Here is an 8,412-nt window from a genome sequence, read left to right as displayed (position 1 = left end):
AGTAACACATGTAAAAACCAGCACTGGTCATAAAAGTAAACTCACGTAGTTCCAAGTTCACACAAAAAGTATTTTAATATGATTAAAATATGAATGTTCATACTTTCTTTTCATATAGGCCATATAGTATTCAGGTAATGTGGTTACGTGACAGCCACACCTTAATAAAAGACTGAACCGTCTTGGCTTGGAATCGACTGATAAAGTTGTTGAGCCGGCCGTTGTGGCCGAGCGGTTCTATGAGCTTCAGTCTGGAACTGCGAGACTGCTACGGTCGTAGGTTCGAATCCTATCCCGGGCATGGATGTGTGTGATGTTCTTAGGTTAGTTAGGTTTAAGTAGTTCTAAGTTCTAGGGGACTGATGGCCTCAGATGTAAAGTGCCATAGTGCTCAGAGCCATTTTGAAGCAGGTCGCTCCAAGCAGCTCGTGGTTATGACGATCTAATGCCGAAACTGGACAGAATTTGGCACGGTATCCTTCAGGATGACATCCAACAACTGTGTCATTCAATGCCAAATCGAATAACTGCGCCGCGCGGGACTAACCGAGCGGTCTCAGGCGCTGCAGTCACGGACTGTGCAGTTGGTCACGGCGGAGGTTCGAGTCCTCCCTCGGGCATGGATGTGTGTGTGTTTGTCCTTTCGGATAATTTAGGTTAAGTAGTGTGCAAGCTTAGGGACTGATGATCTATGCAGTTAGGTCCCATAACATTTCACACACACAAATAACTGCTTGCATAAGGGCCAGAGGTGGACCAGCGCTTTGATGACTGTCAATTTGTGAATCCCTTTCTCTTGAGTAAATTCTCAAGTTTTTCGTTAACTGTAATAATTTGTGTATCTGTACAAGCCCATCACATTTACCCATCTCATTGGGATAATCCCTTCCTCTCTTTGTCTTACAGTTTATGTTGCAAAATGCGCAAGGATACAGGTTGCTGCGTCGTTCTTCCTTATCGGGTTCTTGAGTCACTCCGGTCCTTCCATTTCATGATATATATATATATATTTGCAGGGATTTCTTGTCGATCACAAAACTGAACTCGCATTCGGGAGGTCGACGGTTCAAATTCCCGTCCGGCATCCATACCTACGATTTCCGTAGTTTCTCGAATTACTTGAAGCAAATGCGAGGATGGTTGTTGTGAAAAGGGCACTGCCATTTTCACTCTCGATTCTTCCCTCATCCGAGCTTTTATTCTGTCTCTAACGACCTCACTTCGGCGGAACCCTACACTCCTTTCTTCCATCCCTCTAGCGATGTTAGTCGATTTCTGACGGAGGAAATTCCACGTACCACCTGTGTGTCCTCAAGAAAATCTGTATCAACGTTTCTACATATAATACAGTCGTCGGTCTGACAGCGTTCTATTTTGTGGAGTTTCTCATTAGTTGGGAATTTCTCATTGACAATAATGCACCGTTAGATTTCACGGCCGACGTGAGCCGAACGTTATGTTCGTTTCTCGGACGATGTTGCAAAACACAGTGAGACTAATCATATTTTTGTCTCTAATGAGCTAGAAAAGCACACTGACCCACCCCAAAGAGACAGAGACAGAGGGACAGAGCACGCAAATTCACATTCTCAGCAATACAAACGTGAACAGAGAATATTGAAAATTTCACGGCAAAAGTTGAAAAAGCCCTGAAAAAATGGAAATGTAAGTGGCAGTAAATGAAAACAAGACAGATGGAAAAAACTAAGCAAACTGTATATTATTTCAAAATTAATCTCCGTACCTATTAGTCCATGTATCCCATTCTGTGACAAGACGGTCGATGCCTTGATGGAAAAATGTTTGCTTTTGCTTAGGGTAATATGAAGCTAATCGATTGCCACGACTCTTTCTTCGCGGCTCCAAAAATATGGGAATCCCATGAGGAGAAGTTGGGACCCTATGGAGGATGTGTAAGGGTTCCCAGGTTAACTTCTACAGCATAGTCGGAACGATCTCGGCAGCACGTGATCGGGGAATTATCCTGCAACAAGATGATGAAGTTTCGATCATAGTGCAGAAGATTCGCAGAGAAGACTTTACACATTCTCCATAGAGTCCCCACATCTCTCCATGCGGTTTCCAGAATCCTTAAGAAAGACATTCGTGGCCGTCGAATTGCTTCGGATGAAGAGGATCACGCCTGGGTACAATCATGGCTCCGTTTCTTGAGTCATCAGTCTTCTGAATGGTTTGACGCGGCTCTCCACGATTTCTTCTCCTGTGCCAACTTATTAATCTCAGAGTAGCACTTGCAACCTACGGCCTCAGCTATCTGCTGGATGTATTCCAGCCTCTATCGTCCTCTACAGTTTTTACCCTCTACAGCTCCCTCTAGTACAATGGTAGTTATTCTCTTATATCTTAACAAATGTCCTATCATCCTGTTCCTTCTCTTTGTCAGTGTTTTCCACGTATTCCTTTCCTCTCCGATTCTTCGGAGAACCTGGTCTTTCTTTACGTTATCAGTCAATCTAATTTTCAGCATTCGTCTGTAGCACCACATCTCAAATGCTTCGATTCTTTTCTGTTCTGGTTTTCCCACAGTCCATGTTTCACTAACATACAATGCTGTCCCCCAGACGTACATTCTCTGAAATTTATTCCTCATAAAAAGGCCGATATTTGATGTTAGTAGACTTCTCTTGGCCAGAAATGCCGTTTTTGCCATTGATAGTCTGCTTTTAATGTCCTCCTTGCTCCGTCCGTCACTGGTTATTTTACTGCCTAGGTAGCAGAAGTTCTTAACTTCATCTACTTCATGACCATCAATCCAGATGTTAAGCTTCCCTCTGTTCTCATTTCTTCTACCTTTCATTGCTTTCGTCTTTCTTCTATTTTCTCTCATTCTATATTCTGTACTCAATAGATATTTCATTCAATTCAGCAGATCATGTCATACTTCTTCACTTTCACTCTGGATAGCAATGTCATCAGCGAATCGTATCACTGATAATCTTTCACCTTGAATTTTAATTCCACTCTTGAACTTTTATTTTATTTCCATCACTGCTTTTTCGATGTACAGGCTGAAAAGTAGGGGCGAAAGATGGCGGTGTTGGTTTGCTCTCGTTTCTGATAAGAGCAACCCTATCACTGAACTGTTCAGATTAACACACTCTCTGTCCTACCTTCCTATTCATAACGAATCCTACTCCCGTTACACGATCTTCTGCTACTGTCGATATTACACTATATTCATCTGACAAGAAACCCTTGTCTTCTATCCACTTCACTTCACTGACCCCTATTATGTCTAGATTGAGCGTTTGCAATTTGCCTTTCAATTATTCTAGCTTCCCTATCACGTTCAAGCTTCCGACACTCCACGCCCCAACTCGTAGAATGATATTCTTTCGTTAATTATATATGCTTTTTCTGATGGTCACTTGTCCCTTGACAGTCCTCTCCCGGACATCGTAATAGGGGACCATTTCGGAATATTTTGCCATTGGAGAGATCATCATGATACTTTTTCAATTACAGGCCACATGTCTTTGTGATACACGTTATGTGTCTTGAACGCAGTGGTTTCCGTTGAGTTCTGCATCCTCTTGCCGTTGATCATTGCTGATTCCTGCGCCTTTACGGGTGGTTCCCCACCCCAGGGACAAGAGAGTGCCCTGAAACTTTGTCCGTTCCTCCCCCCCTTTGAGAAGCCCGTTGGCAGAATGAGGGTGACTTCTTTTACCGCAAGTCATATGCCGCCGATGCTGATTATTGGCTCTGTAGGCAACTTCAAATATTTTTCCATGAAGGCATTGGTCGTCTGGTCTCACGGTGGCAGTAATGTATCGATAGTCAAGGCGATTACTTTTGAAATAATAAACAATTTACTTCTTAGTGATCCGTTCCTCAATCGGAACCGAACGAGGTGGCGCAGTGGTTAGCACACTGGACTCGCATTCGGAAGGACGACGGTTCAATCCCGCGTCCGGCCATCCTGATTTAGGTTTTCCGTGATTTCCCTAAATCACTTCAGGCAAATGCCGGGATGGTTCCTTTGAAAGGGCACGGCCAATTTCCTTCCCCCTAACCCGAGCTTGTGCTCCGTCTCTAATGACCTCGTTGTCGACGGGACGTTAAGCAGTAATATCCTCCTCCTCCTCAATCGGAACCCTTACAGGATCACGTCGTTGTTCATTTGTTCGCCTGTCTCCGTCCGACTTTTCAAAACCCTTTTTCTAAGGGCGGGTAGACAAGTTGGAATTTACATCTTTTATTAAGGTCTATGGTCCCTTCGCGATGTAAAACAATGGAGCTTCTAAGTTGGTTGGTTGTAAGTTCATATGGAACCAAATTGCTGAAATCATCGGTGTTGTAACTGCGACCGGGACGGTTGCGTGGTTGAAGAGACTGAAAGCGGAGAGGCCCGCGAACAACAACACAACGGTAGAGGACGGACACGACCAACGAAGGACAGAACGGACAACAACAACAAGATGGAACAACGAAGTCACAAGGAAATCTAACAAACACGTGCACTCGTACACAGAACAAGAAAGCAAGTAAGCGGTCTAACGCGAGGCGATGTGTCAACAGACGTACGCTTGATCAGACTGGCTGGCTGAGCGAGGGGCAGGCGTTTAAGTACGCTATCGGGGGCGCCGCTATTGGCCACTACAACCACGTGTTCCACTGTGAGTGCCCTCACTCTAAAAGCGGGCCAGGAGGCGCGATAGTGCAGAGACCTCTAGGGGTCTTCGACGTCATGTCGTCTGGCGCTTAATCTAACTTAAGCTAAGGACAACACTCACACCCATGCCCGAGGGAGGACTCTGACCTCCGGTGGGGGAAGCTGCGCGGACCGTGGCAAGGCGCCCTACACCGCGCGGCTACCCTGCGCGGAGATTCTAAGTCAATCTAGTCAAAAGGTATGGCCATTTGTGTCACGTATTTTGATAGTCGCAAAGACTCTCACTAAAACCAAAACCAAACAATCCTTAAATGTGGCAAGAAGAAAGATTTCGCAGAACAAGTAAAGAAAAAAATAAGAAAACTGTTAATTTTATGATTATATGATTTGAAAAAATATTTCCATTGTCATTTCTTATCGGACTTCAAATTTGAATCTAACACATTCTCGAAAGTCGTGATATCCGTGAGACCGATATCCTGCAAGTACCAATGTCGAGCCGGCCAGGGTGGCCGAGCGATTCTAGGCGCTACAGTCTGGAACCGCGCGACTGCTACGGTCGCAGGTTCGAATCCTGATGTCCTTAAGTCAGTTAGGTTTAAGTAGTTCTAAGTTCTAGGGGACTGATGACCTCAGATGTTAAGTCCGATAGTGCTCAGAGCCATTTTGAACGAATGTCGATAACAGGCAAAAATGGTCTAGATTCCCAGTTCTTGCAATGGACGAACTGTCTATATACATCATCGGGTTTGTACGGAATAGTCAATGCGCTAGTACTACTCGCTGCTGACCACTTTTGTTTCCACCATTTGTCTAGTTTTCGTTTGACTGACCCTTACACATTAACATGATAGTTATCTGCAAAACAGCAACCGTAGAACTTTCTGGGTTACATATTAAACGAAGATTTGGTAAATAGCAACATGAAATGCACGAAAATATAAATTAGGCTTAGGATGGAGACAAAATATTATTACAGTTTCTGCGGGGGATGGCCACTCAAACAGACGTATTCGTAAGAATATCTGCGGTATTCACGCAAGCGTACAGAGGCTAAAACGGCAACGGGACAGAGCTGCTGCGGGAATTAACGGCGAGACGCATGGCAGGCGGAGCGTAAAGCCGAAGCTGCGGCGCCGGCGTGCGACTGTTGGCTGCACCGAGACGCAGCGGCAGGTGTGGTGCGGTCTGGTCTCGTCTGGTCTGGTGTGGGGTGGTGGTCCCGATACGAGACGCGGCCGAATCACACCTGAGGGAGCGCGCCGCTGGGGCTCTCGCGCACCAGCGCGCATGCGCACGCGAACGCGGAACACGCGGATACGGCCGCTCCGAGCTGTGGCGACAGGCCGACATCGCTGCCGGAACTCTTGTTATTTTCGTACACCGCAGCACATTGCCAGCGATTGTGGTGCGTGCAAGCGATGGAGTTGGAGTTCCGCAGTTTATTTTCGAGCAGCTCTGCCAGGCATTCGTTGCAGTGGAGTACACTGCAGGTAGGTAGGCACTCACAAGGAGAGACAATTACATGTACAAAATAAATGAAAGACAAAGCTTTTTTGCGCAACAAATTAGTTGCAAAAAGGTTTATTCAAGTACTTCTGGATGTACAATATTTGACTTCTTTCCGTCTCCCGCAACATAAATTGAGTTTTCAGGTGTTTGTCTCATGAGCATGACCCTGCGAAAAGCATCAGTTTTCCGGATTTAATCCACCGACTTACTTTTTGACCGCGGATTCGCCCGTGTACGCTTGTAGCACATATACAGGGTGGAGCAAGTAAACGTGACCCGGAGAACACCAGAGTTCCAGGGTACAAAGAAACACAGCGGAGGAAAGGAAATGCAGTATTAACCCGACTACAGCAGAAGGCACTTCGCATTAACAAGTTGTTGGACGCGGGCAGAAGCTGGACTGCTGGAATTGCTGTAGTCTCATCCGAAAAACTCTGCTGCAGTTCTTGAAGGCTGTGAGAGTTGGTGCGATACACCTTACACTTGAGGGCCTCCCACACAGAGTAATCGCGCACTGACAGACCGGGTGACCTGCGTGGCCAGCTAGGGCCGCGACCACACCGACCTCTGCTAACAACTCTGTCAGGCGTGAAGATGTGTAAACGTGCTCCAAGGCAGCTGGCAGTAACTGTAGGTCTTCCCTACTTCGTCAATGCTACCGCAAATTCACGTCCTGTTGTATCCACTCGTCCGGGCCACTTTTTGCTCCACCTTGTATTTCACACACACATATAGAGTGATTCCTATTAACGTTTAAAAACCTCAGAAGACACATAAATGACACTAAAACAAGTAATTTAATATATGACAGATGCGGCCACAGATACGGGAAATATCCCAAAAGTGAAAGAGAAGTACTGAACATGTAGTCACCAGCCGACGTACCTGTCCGTAAGTGCAGCGGTCAAGCTATCGCTCTGTCACGCCTTATCACCCCAGCAAGAGTCAAGTACTGACGTTCGAGTCTTGCAGCTGGCAACCAGTATTTTTTTCGAAACCACCAGTATCGCGTCACAAGTAAATGAATATCACCTTCCGAACTCAGCAGTAAATGACCTACGTTTTCTTTACTAAATAATGTCTATAAGTAGCAAAAGAAGGGACAAAAGGACAGAAACACAAAATAAGAATAGCTTTTGCTTGGTGACAGCAAGGACGATAATTTTGTATCTTCTGGGTTTACAACAGATCACATTTGGAAAAGATATTCGAATTTTGCACCGCTTGCTAGGATGCAAGTATTCCATTGCCCAATCATATCATATCATCCCTTCCGCCGAAGACCAACGCTGCACGTGTGGCGAGATACGTTTTGTGGTGACGTCATATGATCACTATTTCTTTTTCACTGTTGCACTGTTGGTGTACTTCCCGATATTTGCGACGCCATGTCTCTCAGGACAGGATGTTAAATCTGTGATATTGAACCACGTGGCATGGTCTTTGGCAGCGAAACACAATGTAGCTGATGCATGAGCAATGGTTACAGGAGAATATGGGCTTGGGACGAGGAATGAGAGAGGAGAATAATTCAGTTCTGTAATAAATTTCAGCTCGTAATAGCGAATACTCTGTTCAAGAATTATAAGAGGAGGAAGTATACTTGGAAAACACCGGGTGATACGGGAAAATTTCAGTTAGAAAACACCATGGTCAGACAGACATTTCGAAATCAGGTACTGGATTGTAAGGCGTACCCAGGAGGAGATAAAAACTCAGATCACAATGTAGTAGTGATGAAGAGTAGGCTGAAGATGGAGAGACTGATCAGGAAGAATCAGTGGGCAAAGAAGTGGGACACGGAAGTACTAAAGAATGAAGACAGATGATAGAAATTCGCTGAGGCTGTAGATACTGCGATAAGGAATAGTTCAGTTGGCAGTTAGGTTGAAGAAAAATGTACAGCTCAAAAAGGGCAATCACAGAAATTGCAAAAAAAAAAATATAGGTACAAAGAAGGTAAGTGCGAAGAAACCATGGCTAACGGAAGAAATACTTAAGTTGATCGCCGTAAGAAGGAAGTACGAAAATGTTCAGTGAAATTCAGGAATACAGAAATAAAAAGTCGTTGAGGAATTGATATAAATAGGAAGTGCAGGGAAGGTTAGGCGAAATGGTTGCGTGAAAAATGTGGAGAAATCGAAAGAGATATGATTGTCCGAAGGACTGAGTTAGGATATACGAAAATAAAAACAACATTCAGTGAAATTAAAATCAATGGTGGTAACATCAAGAGCGCAACAGGAATCCCGCTGTTAAATGCT

This window comes from Schistocerca serialis, chromosome 2, assembly GCF_023864345.2.
Source record: "Schistocerca serialis cubense isolate TAMUIC-IGC-003099 chromosome 2, iqSchSeri2.2, whole genome shotgun sequence".
Taxonomy (NCBI): domain Eukaryota; kingdom Metazoa; phylum Arthropoda; class Insecta; order Orthoptera; family Acrididae; genus Schistocerca; species Schistocerca serialis.
This window is presented reverse-complemented; position numbering follows the sequence as displayed.